The sequence below is a fragment of the Sinocyclocheilus rhinocerous genome, unplaced genomic scaffold (assembly GCF_001515625.1).
Source record: "Sinocyclocheilus rhinocerous isolate Xijiao unplaced genomic scaffold, SAMN03320098_v1.1 scaffold1600, whole genome shotgun sequence".
Lineage (NCBI taxonomy): Eukaryota > Metazoa > Chordata > Actinopteri > Cypriniformes > Cyprinidae > Sinocyclocheilus > Sinocyclocheilus rhinocerous.
The window spans coordinates 1,855,304-1,871,635 of record NW_015665129.1 but is presented as its reverse complement, the minus strand read 5'-3'; the positions used below and the strand labels follow the sequence as shown (position 1 = coordinate 1,871,635).

General features: G+C 36.1%; 1 pseudogene; it reads right to left on the bottom strand.

Moving 5' to 3' along the window:
- LOC107731133 (nephrocystin-4-like) overlaps window positions 1–16,332 on the bottom strand; it is a 161,425-nt pseudogene that overhangs the window by 108,804 nt on the left and 36,289 nt on the right.

Here is a 16,332-nt window from a genome sequence, read left to right as displayed (position 1 = left end):
TTATGCTGTTTATATATTAAATATATTTATATATAATATAAAATATAATCATATAAATATATAAATTTAAATGCATGTAAATATTTTCAAAGCATATACTGTATGTGTATGTATTTATATATACATAATAAATAAACACAGTACACATACATATAGTATGTAATAAACAAAAACTTTTATTTTGGATGCGATTAATCGTTTGACAGCACTAGTTTTTAATAATTAATAATAATGATGATTATTATAAGAAGAATACTATTATTATTATTATTATTATTATTTCAGTATTAGCAGAATTAAAATCAACTAAGTTAAGAATCAATATGTGCGTTGGTACATTAACATGTAAGTTATTATTATTGGGCAATCCTGCTCCTCTGGTTATGTAACTGGATTTACATTTCCAAAAGGAAATGCTTATTATGTATATATAAATACAAACACATGCATGTATATATTTAAGAAAAATTATGCTGTTTATATATTAAATATATTTATATATAATATAAAATATAATCATATAAATATATAAATTTAAATGCATGTAAATATTTTCAAAGCATATACTGTATGTGTATGTATTTATATATACATAATAAATAAACACAGTACACATACATATAGTATGTAATAAACAAAAACTTTTATTTTGGATGCGATTAATCGTTTGACAGCACTAGTTTTTAATAATGAATAATAATGATGATTATTATAAGAAGAATACTATTATTATTATTATTATTATTATTATTTCAGTATTAGCAGAATTAAAATCAACTAAGTTAAGAATCAATATGTGCGTTGGTACATTAACATGTAAGTTATTATTATTGGGCAATCCTGCTCCTCTGGTTATGTAACTGGATTTACATTTCCAAAAGGAAATGCTTATAAGTTGCATAAGTAAAATGTTAAATTTATGCTCAGGTAAAGATTTTGAATGCTGAACATTCAGCAACACTGTTTAGGTCAATGGAGAGTTTCAATCTTAAAATTATTTTTAAAAAGGTAAAAGATAATAGAACACCTAAGGCTGAGTCTGTACTGTAAGCAGTTCAGGATGAATTAATAGCAGATATTTAACACCTGAGGTTATTTTGAGGTTGATTTTAAACAAGCCCTGCCCAGAACTTCTGACAAATATCAATACAGGACTGCCTTGCAAGCACTATAATAAAAAACACCAGGAGGAATTTCAAAAACTGCAATGATATTATCATAAATACACCAAGAACAACAAAAAGAGACTCACTTCAACATGACAACAATTGACGTCCTATGAGCCGATTATAGCTCGGCTAAAATAGTTCCTCTGACATTCCACTGACGCCGCAGGGAAAGTGACACAACCTGAGCGGTTAAGGAAGCACAATTAAAACGGGCTCTTGTGTAAGGTGGGTGTGTACGTCTGTCTGGGTTTTAAGGACACCTGATTAAAGAGTACTGAGGGTTTTACTGCATCACACCATTAAACAGTGAGAAACACCACTATGAAAGGGTGAGAAACAAAAGGTTTGTCTCAAGTCGTCAAAAATGACATTGTTATCAATTTCCACTATACTTCAATTTTTCCCCTCTTGTCCATCTGCTGTTATCTCTCTCTCTCTCCAAGTTTAAGGGATGACCAAAGCGGTGTGTCTGCAGTGTGTAAATAATTGCAAACGCATGAGTGCATCTGTCAAACATGGTTACCGGGGTCCAGGCTCCACACACACACACGCACACACACGCGCACGCACACAGTGTGCAGACAGCCTTCACAGATCCACATTCCACACAGCCTGAAACACAACCACACTAGAATACAGAATACTGTCTTATGGAAAATGCACTGCTCTCTTCCCACAATGCAAAGTGAGCCTCTTGGGGGGTGAAGAAATTGCCGTAACAAGACTTATCACTCGAGGTTGTATCTCATGGAGAGAGCACAGACCACAGCTCCAAATCAAACTAATTACTAATTTGTGCTCATTTGCTGACACTTTCCATCCAAAGAGACTTATATCACGTCTTAATTAAGCGTGACGCAAAGCGCCAAGCGATAAGTCTGTCAGGAATAAATCTCTTTCAGAAGTCTTTCAGTGAGTAATAACGTACATTGATCTAGTAATTCTGTACATTTTGTGCTCCATAGAGGGAAAAAACATGCAGTTTTCTAAAGACATGAAGTGAAATAAACCTTTTATTTTTAGATTAATTATGCATAACAGTTTTTGTAGTAACTACACAAAGTCTGGGGTCAGCAAGACTTTGAATGCTTTTGAAAGAAGTTACTTACTGTATGCTTACCAATACCGCATTTATCTGATCAAATATACAACAAAAACAGTAATATTTTGAAACATTATTTTATCCCGTCTTTAGCATCACATGATCCTTCAGAAATGTTTCTAATATGCTGATTTGTAGGGGTGCTCCGATCAGGGTTTTTGAGGCCGATCACCGATCACAGAAAGCAGTATCTGCCGATACCGGTCACCGATACTGATCTTTTTAAAGCCTTCTTTTTATCATTTATAACTATTTATAGTGATACTCCAATCAGGATTTTTAGACATTTATTCAGGGCCTGGATTTCATTTTTGAAAATGGGGTGAATTCCCCTCTTAGGCGACTCTTGTGAGAGGGGAAGCAGCTTTCACACAGGAGTCTGCAACTGATTTATCCATTATTTTGATTTCAAATCCAAACACTGTCACTGAAAATGCTTTTTCAGCATTGCAATTCTTTTTTTACACAGTACAGTAATACAATCTTTCACAGACATGTTTAAACACAATAAATATAAGCAAACCTAGTCAAAAAGCCATATGTGTTGACTGTGAAACACAGTAGACTTTAATAATATGCATTTATGGTGTAATTACTACATTTTCGTGTCAATCCATGTTCATATTTACTGCAAACAATGCGCTGTCACTTTAATTTCGCAGCAAAAATAGACTCGGTAGGAAACGATCTCTGCACTGCTGCAGACACACCGCTCGTGGAATGCACTGACGGACGCAACTGTGTGCAGTGTGAACGCTTTAATCCGTTAACATGAGCGCGGAAAAAATACGCACCACATACGCACTGCAAACGGAGTATGTGTGAACCTGACATTATGTGTGTGCGCTTCGAGTGTGCATGAGCACACAGTCTCCAGGAGAGCGCGCGAGCTCTGAATGGTTAAACACGGGCAAGAATTAAAAAGTAATGCAATTTATAAACTTTAGTGACGATGTGACACTGCCTCGATTGTACAAGTGACAATTCCTGTGTCAACTGTGCAGCGTGCAGACAGCTCGCTTATAGACAGACGCGATGTAGTGATTTGAAGCCATTTGCGTATTTTGAGAGAGAAAGAGAGAACGTGCGCGGTGATTCACTCACGCTGTTTGTGAAATTACGTCGCACACAAGGTGAGTACCTCACATTTAGCATTATAATTATTTTACCCGCGCCAGACAGAGACTGAGACGGTGCCGCGGCATGTCGTGCCAAACCTCTCAGGGCAGCGTCATCAGCTTGAGATTGTTTTTTTGAGATCTGCCTTTTTAGAGACCGCCGATCAAACATCCCAACGTGATTATCGGCCGATAGTGATCGGTAGCCAATCAATCGGAGCACCCCTACTGATTTGGTGCTCAAGAAACATTTCTGTGCTTAATATTTTTGTGGAAACCATGATACTTTTTCAGGATTCTTTGATCAATAGAAAATTCAAAAGAACAGCATGTATTTAAAATTTTTTTGAAAAATCTAAAAGTCTTTAATGTCACTTTTGATCAATTTAATGCATGCTTGCTGAATAAATGTATTAAATTATCTTCTAAAAAAAAAACAAAAAAACTTTTAAACAGTAGTGTAGCTTTAAAAGTCAAGACATTAGGTCAAGGTTATGGCTTTTGGATGATATTTTGCGGGGTTTAAACCTACTACCTTTCAATTACAAGCTTCAAACATTAACCACTACGCTGCATCCAAACCATACCCACCAAATCCAAACATCTCTACCATCTGAAGTTTTGGAGGTCTCTACAGCCTGTGCCAATGAAATCAACAATGATTTTCACTGCTGAACAATGCAACTCTAATATGAGAAATCTGGAACACACAATGAGTTAGTCTGCAGAACAGTCTACATTCTAATGCAAAACCTATCACACTGTGCCAATGAAATCAACAATGATTTTCACTGCTGACTACTTTATCCAGACTGCATTCAGACCACCTGTGCATTTGCTAAAGCAATGAAGGCAATAATCTACCAAAAAGTCAATTTATTCAGGTTGTTTATTTCAGCATGCAAAAGAGACTATAGTGTATACAGAGTAATGTGTTTCAATCATACGAATACAACTCACTTAACCTCATTAACCACCAAATTAATGGAAATTCTGGAATAAATTATTTAGCAGGAAGAAAATGTGTGCAAATAGATTAGTTACAACAGCAGAAGGTTTGCTTTTGTGTTATGATGGATTCTGACACAGAAAGGTGTCATTAAAAATTCAACACTGTTCACTCACCTGGGGAAACAAACAAAATGCTAAAAAAAAAAATTTTTTTATTTTTTTTAAACCATCAGAGTAGTATCAAAATACAGAATTAACAATATTTCTGACCACTGTTATTTTAGTGTCATTTAGAAGTTTTTATTAATATTTTGAACAGGGCTCTGAAACAGTTCAAGGAACGAAAACGAAAACCGGAAACAAACGAAATTTTGACAGGAACAGAACCAGAAACGAAATCAAATTTTATAGTTCCGAACAGAATCGAAAATTTGAAATGGCCATTAACCGGTTAATAATGTTATTTTATCGTTCCATTTAATATTTTTAATTTGCTGTCAACCAATCACGGAATAAAACTATAGGCTTACATAAAAAGGAATATAGGCATATACACAAAAATTCACAAATCATTGACAGATTAACAAAACGAAAGAAAAAAATGTGTGAGTTACGGTTCATTGTGACGCGTTCCAAAGTTCTCGGAAAGGAAAAAGAGAAGGCAGAAAGTAGTTTTCTTTATTTTGCAAAAGCTTTACAGTTTTATTTATTTTGCAAAAGCTTGACCGTTTTGAATAATGTCTTGCTTCTATCTGTATAACCAGCCAGCATTGGTATGACCATCGCGCCGGCGCCTCACGCACACACACAACATATTTTTGCAACATTGCAGCCTGTTCATTATCAAAATAAAATACAGTTAAAAAAAACTAATAAAAAGTTACACTGCTCCGTTGTACAAAATTTGTTGCGTTCAGCGTGACCAGTGCCTCACTGTGCTGATATATCCGATGTGAAGGATGATGTTTTACGTCGATGAAAGTACAAAGCCTAGCCTATAATAAATAATATTTTAGCATCCAGATATGTCGCGAATATAGAAACATTTGGATTCGTGCCGAATGAGAGAGGTAGGCATCAGTTTCACCTTAAATTAATTTGTTTTTGGATTGACGTTTTTATAGCCCAAATGCATAGCCTTAACTTTAGAGGATTTGTTTTGGAGAGAAACTAATAACTGTGTTTATAATGTTTGTAAACATTTTGCTTTAGTCTACCGGCATTTTATCCTACATTATTTCTGAATGTAATAGGGCTAATAAAATGCGACGTGAGCCTATAGCCTATGCAACTTATGTTAAATATCTTAAAAATACTTTAATGTCTTTAAAGTGTTGATAGATTTTTTTCTTTTGTTTAGTAGCCTACATTTGGCCAAAATCAAGAAAAGATGGTGCTGTATTGACTGTGACTAAGCACAGAGGGTTATAGGTTAACGCTACCAGATCTCTTCCTGTTTTTTTTTTTCTTTTTCTTTTTGAGTAAAGAAAACACTGTATTTTATTATTATTATTATTATTATTATTATTATTACAGGCAAAGAAAATAGCTTTTTAAAAACAAAGTTATAAACCGGTTTCGGAACGGTAATAATACAGAGGAACGCAGGAACAGAAACATTAAAATACCGATTCTGCTCGGAGTGCACCGATTAAAAATTTTTTTTTTCATTTTCAAGCCTAAGTTTTTATTTTTATATTTTCTGTTTCCAATTTTAACTAAAGTTTTAGCATAATTTAAAAACTGTATACAACCTTTTAAGGAGGAGTCATATCATAACTTCTGAAAAAAAATTACTTACTGAATTTACATTATTGAATGGCCTAAGCGTTTGATTGGAGTCATTTAGTAGCTTACTGTATTCTGGCAGTCTCTGTTGAGCAGCTGGAGCAGGTTAGATTCGAAGACCTCCACGGAGGGGAAGAGTGCCACACGTAGGCCCTCCAACACACACGAGAAGCTCTTCAACAGACGAGGCTTCCGCAGCGCATCTGCTGCAACAGAGATGGAGTGAATATAATGTTAACATTGTACTCATTTCCTGCATGCACAGCCAATTCCATCCAGCCATTTTATTATTGTCCTTTATATTTAATGGCTATTCATTTTTTACAGCATTACAGCAACAAAGGATTTAATTAGACAGTAAAAATTAATTTATCAGCATGCTTCAGAATGCCAAGATCCTCTTACTCATGGCAATGCATTCAAATACACACAAAAAACACAAACAAGTGCACGGGATAACAAACTAGTGAGTGATGCACAAGAGAGCTCAATGTGTTCCAGAAGCTGGGAAAAATCCATGCAGTTGAGGCCAATGTTATGGAGCTCCATGTGGCCCAAATTCCTCTTCTGATTTAAAAAAAGAATAAGGACCAATTATAATTTATCATTTGGAGTATGTGTCTGGCTGCATCATCACAAGCACATTTCCTCCAGCTGAGATCTTTGGCTGGCCCCATTTCCGCTCTCAGTAGGGGTCTCGCTGTGAAGCATTTCAAACATTGTCTATTGAGAAAGTCTTCTGCATATCCAAGCCATTGCACGCACTTTTTCTTTTCTTTTTGGTAAGGACAAAATTTGAGCTCACTTACCCACAGGAGTCTAAGACACTCCATAATCAGTTCAAAAATCTTTTGAGTGATCTGAAAATGGTCACATCACATGTTTGTGATTGTCAAGATTTGCCTGGTTCACCTCGGCACATCCAAACACGCTCAACTCACAGCGATGCTAACCTGCTTCTCTTTGAAAAACTCATCCTTGATGTTTTATTTAGACGTCTCAGAGAAATATGCAGAAAATAAAAATAAAATGAAATAAAATCTTCACATACAGACAGGTTAAGTGAATCATCCTCCATAATTTATTTAAAGATAAACATCTGTTATACAGCATTAACCCCTAGGCTAACCGGTTTCTATAATTGTTGTGCATTCCCTAAGTGAAAGCTGTCTATAAATCAGATTCTTCTCAGAGGTACTGGACCTGAATGTTTACATGATACATGATGATTTCAACATGGAATGCAAGAAGAATTATTTTGAAATATTTGATAATGTACACAACCGTTCAAATGTTTGGGGTTGGTAAGATTTTTGATGTTTTTCAAAAGTCTCTTATGCTCACCAAGGCTACATTTATTTGATCAAAATAAAGTAAAACAGTAATATTGTGAAATATTATTCAAATTTAAAATAACAGTTTTCTATTAGAATATATTTTAAATTGTAATGTATTCCTGTGATGGAAAAGCTGAATTTTCAGCAACCACTACTGCAGTCTTTAGTGTCACATGATCCTTCACGAATCATACTAATATGCTGATTTCTGATAACATTATCAATGTTAATAACAGTAGCTTAATATTTTTGAGGAAACCATGATGCAGTTTTTTCAGGATTCTTTGATGAATATCATGGGCCAGTTTTACTAACAGCTTGCGTCAGCGCAAACCGTCTTTTGGCGTTAAAATTGTACTGTCAGGTTTTACTAAAGACGCGCAGTGACGAATTAGTGCAGAAAAGGTGTGGACAGAGTTATTTTTGCGCCTGACGCAGGAGTTTCCCTTTCAGACGCAAAAGTTATGGGAGGAGAGTATTCTAATGAATCACGCGACGCGTTTTACTAACGTTTGTGCTCGTCAAATTACTGGCATTTGCATCATTATTTAATGCCCAAAAAGCATGTATTAAACTATTGTGCCTTTGTGCGCTTGAAAGGGCTGAAATTATTGTTGCTAGGAGGAGACACCGCAGAGAACAGAGAGCGTGTAGTATAGAAGGGAGAGGATTTTTTCCACACGTATTGATTTATTTTGAATGCCAAAAGAACACATTATCCGAACATATCATTTGCCAAGCCATGTTATTTTTAATTTGCTTCAGGAAATAAAAGACGACTTGGAACCCTCAACTAGGAGTCACGCAATACCAGGTCTATCAAAACTTCTAGCAAACCTTCATTTTTGGCCTCCGGTTCTTTTCAACGTACTGTGGCTTCTTTATTTCTTTATTCGTGACTATGCTAATTTGCGCTGCGCTTGGTATATTGCGTTGGTCAATATGTAAATGAGATGTTGCGTCTGTGTTCTTTAATTTGCGCGGTTGTTAGTAAATCACCTGCAGAAATTTCCACACCCATCGGCGCTGTTTTGGAATTTGGTAATTTGCCTTGCTTAGTAAAACTGGTCCTATATATGTCTTTACTTTTGATCAATTCAATGCCAAAAAAGACCAATGCAAACAACTCACTGAGTCAGTGAGTTGAACAACCTAATTCATGAACAAATCATTCAGAAGAGTTTTGTTTGTTCGTCAACTCAAAAGAACGCCATTGCTACTTGAAGCAATTGATTTTTCACAAAGTAGAGTTTTTCAATGAACATCCATCTACATTTGGGTCTGTATATCACAAAAACTTATGATGTGTGTGTGTGTTTGTAATAATACACAAGTTGCTGTGGCAGCAGACAGCAGGCCTGCTGGTTTGAATGAGTCACAACCAGGAGAGTTTCACTTTCACGTATCACTCAGCCATACACAAACACAGTCTATCACAGTTTAGCTTTAACACACTCACACAGTCTGCTACAATCAAAGCCAGGCCCAGAGAGCTCCAACGCACTCAGACATTTACCGTACACACAGTCTGTTGCCTCAAACACACTGCACAATCACTCTACATTCAAGCACACATACACATCAAACCAGGCTTATCTGTACAGCAGCATTGAGGCCTGACAGCCAAACAAGTGCAGCATCGTCAGGACATTACAGCATACAAAACACTCCACCACTGCAGCCCAAGAGAGATGCGTTACAGAAGCTCCGATAGGTGACGGCTCAACAGAAGAGAATGGAGGAAATTCAATGTGCCTCTTTAAACATCTTAGGGTGTATTCACACCTGTCTTGTTTGGTTCGAATGAATCGAACTCAAGTTCGTTTCCCCCTTTGGTGCGGATCTTTTGGGCAGGTGTGAATACAGCAATCGCACTCGGGTGCGGACCAAACAACCGTACCGAGACCCAGCTGAAGAGGTGGTCTCGGTCTGCTTCCAAACGAACTCTAGTACGGTTGAATGGATAAACCAATGAAATGATTACCTTAAGCACACGTGTGGTTTTGTTTACAGTTTCTGGTTCACTTGCAAAGAGGGCAGTGTGAAAGCGAACCACACCAAACAAAAAAAATCTACATTGTATTTGGTCCGGACCAAAGCAAGTGATCTAGCGGACTTTTCTGGTGTGAATACAGCCTTAGTTTTGCTAAAGTTTTGTATCCATTTGTGTTGTGTATCTTTAAAGTTTAGAATACTGTATTTCTCTAATGCAGGAGTTTCCAACTGTTTAACTCCACACCTAAATTTTTAATTTACTTCAAATACCACCTAATTCCAACCTTTCCATAAATACAATGTTTTTCACAACTTCACACTTTTGTATGCTCAATATTCTTACTTTCTTAGCACATTTCAAATTATACATCTTTAATTGTGTAGATGATAAATAATATGTACATCCATGATATTTTTCAAGTTTCCACTGTTTTTATTTGCTTCTTAGCCTTTTGCAGCCCAATTAATTAGTCCTGAGGTAAGACAAATTAATTTTGAAAAGTGCAAATATAACGTATTATAATATAATGTGGCTCTTCATCAGACCTGATGCGTGTTTTTTTTGGTGAGAACGTTATAAATATTTTTCCACTTTTAGAGCTATGGTGCAACAACTTTCTCTTTTTCTTTTTTCTTTTTTCTTTTTTGTGGTTGAGCACCCTCACTGAGCTTTTTTGCCAGAAGTACAAATATACCATGTAGTCTTACAAATAATGTTAAGTGATAACGTGCATAATTTTTGTTATATTTTTGCCAAAAGTACAAATATACCATGTAGTCTTACAATTAATAATAACGTGTCTTGTATAATAATTGAACAAATAATTGAAAAGGCGTGTTATTTGGTGTTATTAATGAAGTACAAAATTTCACACACAAATATATATATATTATATATATAATACTTTCACACTTTGTTACTACCCAATTATATATTAGATATTTTTATTATGGCTGTTAACAGGTAATGATTAATTCAGAAACTGAAATCAATTTAAATATGTAAATCATATTTGAAATAAATTAATGAAATACTAAATAATACATTTTACACTGTTCCTCAGGGAAACCCTTCTTTCAAGCATTGAAGGATTAGTTCACTTCCAGATTAAAAATTTCCTGATAATTTACTCACCCCCATGTCATCCAAGATCTTCATATCTTTATTTCTTCAGTCGAAAAGAATTTTTATGTTTTTGAGGAAAACATTTCAAGGTCCAAATACGGTTTCAATGCAGCTTCAAAGGGCTCTACACGATCCCAGCTGAGGAATAAGGGTCTTATCTAGCAAAACCATCTTTCATTTTCTAAAAAAAAAATTAAAATTGATATACTTTTTAACCACAAATGCTCGTCTTCACGCATTATGTAGTCATGTTGGAAAGGTCACAAGTGACGTAGGTGGAAGTACCGTTGTAATTATAAAGTATGGTTTTTTTTTTTTTAGAAAATGACAGATCGTTTCGGTAAACAAGACCCTTTCTCCTTGGCTGGGATTGCGTAGAGCCCTTTGAAGCTGCAATGAAACTGCAATTTGGACCTTCAACCCATTGGGTCCTATTAAAGTCCAGTTTTCCTCAAAAACCATGAAATTTTTATTCTGGAAGTGAACTAATCCTTAAATCTTTTACTATGTTTTCCTACGTTTTGAACAGCATTAAAAACAGTCTGTTTAAAAACAGAGTGTGTCACAGAACTGTGTTATGATCAATCATGTGCTAAGACTACTGGGACATTTTAAGGTAATTTTTCACTTAGATACAATTAAAGCAGTAAAAACAAGAGGTGGCTGGTGGAATCTGGCTTTTATGACACCCACTCAAGAAAAGTTTATAATCAGAGAGAATATATTGCTTTTGGATCTTGGAATGAAGTGCTTTGAATCATGTCTTATTAACCATATTAACAGTCGGGGGGAACATCTCTCTTTTTCTACTTTCAGTCTGTGTGGGGCCCAGGAGGATGCAAAATATAGCACTTAAACATTTCAGATGCAGTTCAAAGAGAAACCTGCTCCAGAGGAACCCCATTCCTACATCTGCTCATCGGTTTATAATGAGAGAGAGAGAGTAAGAGGGAGCGAGAGAGTTAGAAATATCACTGTGGAATAATTCTCTAATTTCCTGCATCCCTCTCTGGATCTAGACTGCGGTCGTGGGTCACGCTCCCTGTGAGATATTTGGAGTGCTGGAGGATTAGCCCGACATTGTGCTCAACTTCCAATCCCCTCGCCACTGTGAAACCCACCACGCTTCATTACTATCGTTCAGAAAGTCTGTCTTTACCCACCCCTGAAAGCAGCTCAGAACAGAAATCCAAACAGAGACGAGTCATGAGCACAGTGCTGTGAGTCGGAAAAGTTGTGAAAAGGCTCAAGTGTTTTTGCTTCAAGGTCTCATTTAGGACCTGCTTTGGTATGAAGTGATTCTGAAGCTAATCGAGGAAATGTCCTAAGAAACGGGAAGCTCTTTAGCGAGGCTTCTAGAGTTCCTTCTGCTGTCTCCATGGCAACACACATTCTCTCGTTACAGATGAGCAGTCATCAAATGTCATTTGATTGTTTTATAACTGTAGTGAGAATCTAGCACATTAAAGCCTTTCCTCTCACATTCAAATGATAAACTGAGAGGGAGCATTGTGGGTAATCCTACCTGTGCCTGTGTCCGTGGACGACACCACACCGGGGATGCTGTCATGTCCAGACACCAGAATGTTGGGCGGGAGCAGGTGCATGATGGGAGTGAGAGCTGGGTGTGGCTGTATGGAGTAGAGCAGCTGAGAGCCCTCCATCACTGATAATACAGCATTCACTACAGAGAGAGAAAGAAGTCATGATTACCATTGAGCGTCACAGGAAGATGACACAATTCTAGATGTTTACAGAGTGTTGCTATATGGTTTCTAGTGTGTTTTGGGTGGTTGCTAGATACGGTCAGCAATGCATCATACACTAAGGGTGTGGTTTCACACAAAAGAAACAAATCCCACTCATTCATTCCAAAGAGGAAAATGGGAATAAATATCAGATGGATTTGGCCATTAAAAACAAAACATATGCAATAACATAATAATAGTTTTTGTTTTGTTTTTTGCTTCCAAAGGCTGTATTTATTTGACCCAAGATATAGTAAAAACAGTAATATTTTGAAATATTACAATTTGAAATAATACATAACAGTCTTCTATTTTAATATACATTAAAATGTAATTTATTCCTGTGATGGTAAAGCTAAATTTTCAGCATCATTACTCCAGGCTTCAGTGTCACACTGTCCTTCAAAAATTATACTAATAAGCTGATTTGGTGTTCAAGAAGCATTTCTTATTATTATCAATGTAGAAAACAGTTGTGCTGCTTTTTGTGGAAACAGTTCTATATTTCTTTTTTTCTATATTCTTTGATGATTACAAAGTTTAGAACAGCATTAATTTAAATTAGACTTTTTTTGACTATGTTCACTAGGACTGGGTAAAAAATATCGATATCTCGATATTAATCGATTGTCTGGATTTTGATTTCAGCAAGAGGCGAAGCCTCCTTACTGACTGGATCTATGACATATTGGTACATATAAGCCTCTGTTCCCTCCTTCAGTGTTAGTTTATGGGATTTAATGCCCAATTTATCATCTGCCTTTTTAGCTGATAAGTCTGAAAGGTAACGGCATGCCTCTCCGCAACAAGCCACACAATTTAAGGTATCGTTTATATCTGTAGCTCAAATGGTGCGGGACAAATTACACACTGAAGTTTAATACTGGGTTATGGGTTTAGAAAAAACATAAAGTATGAGCAATAATAATAGTGATGCTTGTCTTAGCAAGCACCACTAATAACTATAAACAGATCAAAAGCAGGATACTGTCAAACCCCACAGCACGGTAAAATCTAGATTTATATGAACCCAAGGTTTACACATCATTGTTAAATACTGAGGAAAAACATCCCTGTCAAATGTCTGCTGTTGGCTGCACCCAATGAAACTCACCATCATAAAAGATGACTAAAAACGAGAGAGATATTTTTCTCAAACTGGGACAACATATGAGAGCACAAGCGGAGAGTTTCATTTCATGCTAGAGTCAACAACTATATTGTATGCTAGCAATCTCCACTTTAATTTAATTTTACCACACTTTTGCCCACTCTACATGATTTCGAGAATACTTTCACTGTCAGACACTTTCACAGCAGAGGAAAAACACCCACCTGGACCCCATTTGAGCTTCTAAACCTTATTTACTTTTAAAACAGGCACTTTATGCCTTACGTTCTCAAGCAAACCAAAACCAGTGAGTCAAGGTAAGACTCAGATATTGAAATGATATAAGATATTGACTTATATAAGGCTTTTAGATGCAAGGTGTGTCCAAGAAGTCCAGAGAAAATAACCCACAGTGCAACTGGACATGGTTCCATGCGTGTTCTGTTTCGTTGTTGTGTGCATCTCTGTGGAAAGAAAGAGAGGGCTGGTGTGAACCCGCTGGAAGACGGGCCGTTCATGCCAGTCTGCGTCATTACATTTCAGCAGAGCTTTCCATTTTTCATTAGGCCATTTATCCCAGACACAGATACACGCGCACACGCATTCCGCTCCATTACTTCGAAGCCGTATTACACAGAATCGTGCATCACTGCCGCTCAATTGGAAAAAACACGGCCGGTTCTGAATGAAACAAATGCGTGTGCGCACACCTGCCTGAGTTGAGGAAATGGAAGTCGGTGACACCTGCATACGGTGGCAGGTGACACCACACATATTTTCATTCACATACCAAATGACAGGTCCAGATGCAATCTGCAAACTTTTTTGGATTTTGGGATGGATTTAAACATTATAAATGTGCCAACAATTACCATACAAACTCCAAAAAGAAAGAGAGCGGGGAAAAGAGAAACACATTCTGGAACACTGCCATAGCCCGAGAGCGTGCGCAGTCACTTTATTAGACAAACTCATTCTAATTGGTCAGAATTGCACTTTGCTTACTCTGTACCACTGTGCAAATCACTGAGCTGCAGTGTGTCATTCTGTTCACTCTTTATAACAGCTCTGAGTGGTGCTTGCCTAATGGTTAAGGATCAGGGCTTTAAAAAAAAGGCCACAGGTTCAATCACAAGTAGGGTGACAAAATTGCTGAGATTACTTATCTAATGGACCAATCTGTACAATTAGAGTACAACAAATTAGATTAAAAAACATCCACTTAGTAGCCAATAAACATGCTGCTCTAATGATTACGTATTACTGGGCACAAAAATAATTTTTTCTATTCTCTGTGCCGAATTTGGGGGGCAATCTGCAGAATGGAACGGTTTGTGATGGAAGTACCAATCCTGAGGAAATCTATGCACAAATTTTGTGTGGGCCTGCATATTTCTAGTCTGTGTAGCAAAGTTAATTCTTTGCAGCGTTATTATGCAACACTATGCATTTCAAATATAACCTGCTGATCTTTTTTAAGTATGTATTTTCCTATTTCACTGTATCTGTATAAATAAGACACCTGCTATAGTGTAGTATTACTGCGATTACACTACCAGTCAAAATTTTGGGGTCGGGAAGTGTTGTTTAATGTTGTTGAAGTCTCTTATGCGCAAACAAGAAAAAAAAAATAGTATTGTTGTGAAATATTTCTAGAATTGACTTCAAAATACTTTAAAATGTAATTTATTTCTGTGATGGAAAAGCTGGAGTCCTAACTATTTCCTTCAGAAATCTAATATGCTGACTGGGTGCTCAAGATATATTTCTTCATATTATAAATACTGAAAACAGTTGCTTAATAGTTTTTTCAAAACTGTGATGCATTTCTTTTCAGGATTAATTGATGAATAGAAAGTTCAAAAGAACAGCATTTTTTTTTTAAAAACAGTAAAAATGTATAATGTTATAAAAGATTTCTGTCACTTTTGATTCAATTTAATCCATCCTTGCTGAATAAAAGCATAAAAAAAATCTTACTAACCCCAAACCTCTGAATGGTAGTGTTATTTATTTATTTATTTAACATAGAAAGCAGACAAAAAAGAATACATTTACAAAAATAAATGTATAAAAATATATTTAAATTTTTTATTTTATTATATTTTTATTGTATTTTACCTTTTTTGTTTTGTTTGTTATTTATTTTTATTTATTTATTTTATTTTATTTTTTAAATGTGACCAGGACACATTGCAGTCTAGATTCAAACTTCTCTTATACAAACACCAAGGTTCAGCATGCGTGAAGCACATGTACAAACCACTAGGCCATGGCTCCAAAAACAGCAATAAAATTATTCAAATTAAAATAAAAAATAGAAATCAGTGCACCAGAACCTATACAGCTCTCTGTCCACCAGCTTTGTTGCTGATTCCCACTGAATACTTCATGATTAAACCTATGATTTAGCAACTAATTCAACATGACTGATCTTTCTTTGGCCTTTCGGGGTTATTATGCGTTTCTTTCACGGGTGAAGGAACAGCAGATGTAACAACATCGACATGGTTTTGCATCTATTTGTCTCCATTCTGAAGGAATGACTAAGCTACTGTGCTTGTCAAAATCAGCCATCTACAAAAACTGAAGTGTGTCAAAATAGGAATTCTAATCTTCGGAGATGAAAAACTGCTCACTCATTCTCACATCTCTCCAGCTCTCTCTTCTACGCACACACACACACACACACACACACAAAGACATGCGCCCAGACAAACACATCAAATAAAGCGCAGATTTCAACGTGCCAGCATTATTAGGCTCTGCCAGTGCTGCTTACACGTCCTCTCTGCCAGTAGTTCTCAACCTGTGGGCTATGACCCAAAAATGTTCTGCTTCCAAAAGTGAGGGGAAAAAAAAAAATACTAAATGCAAAAAAAATGTA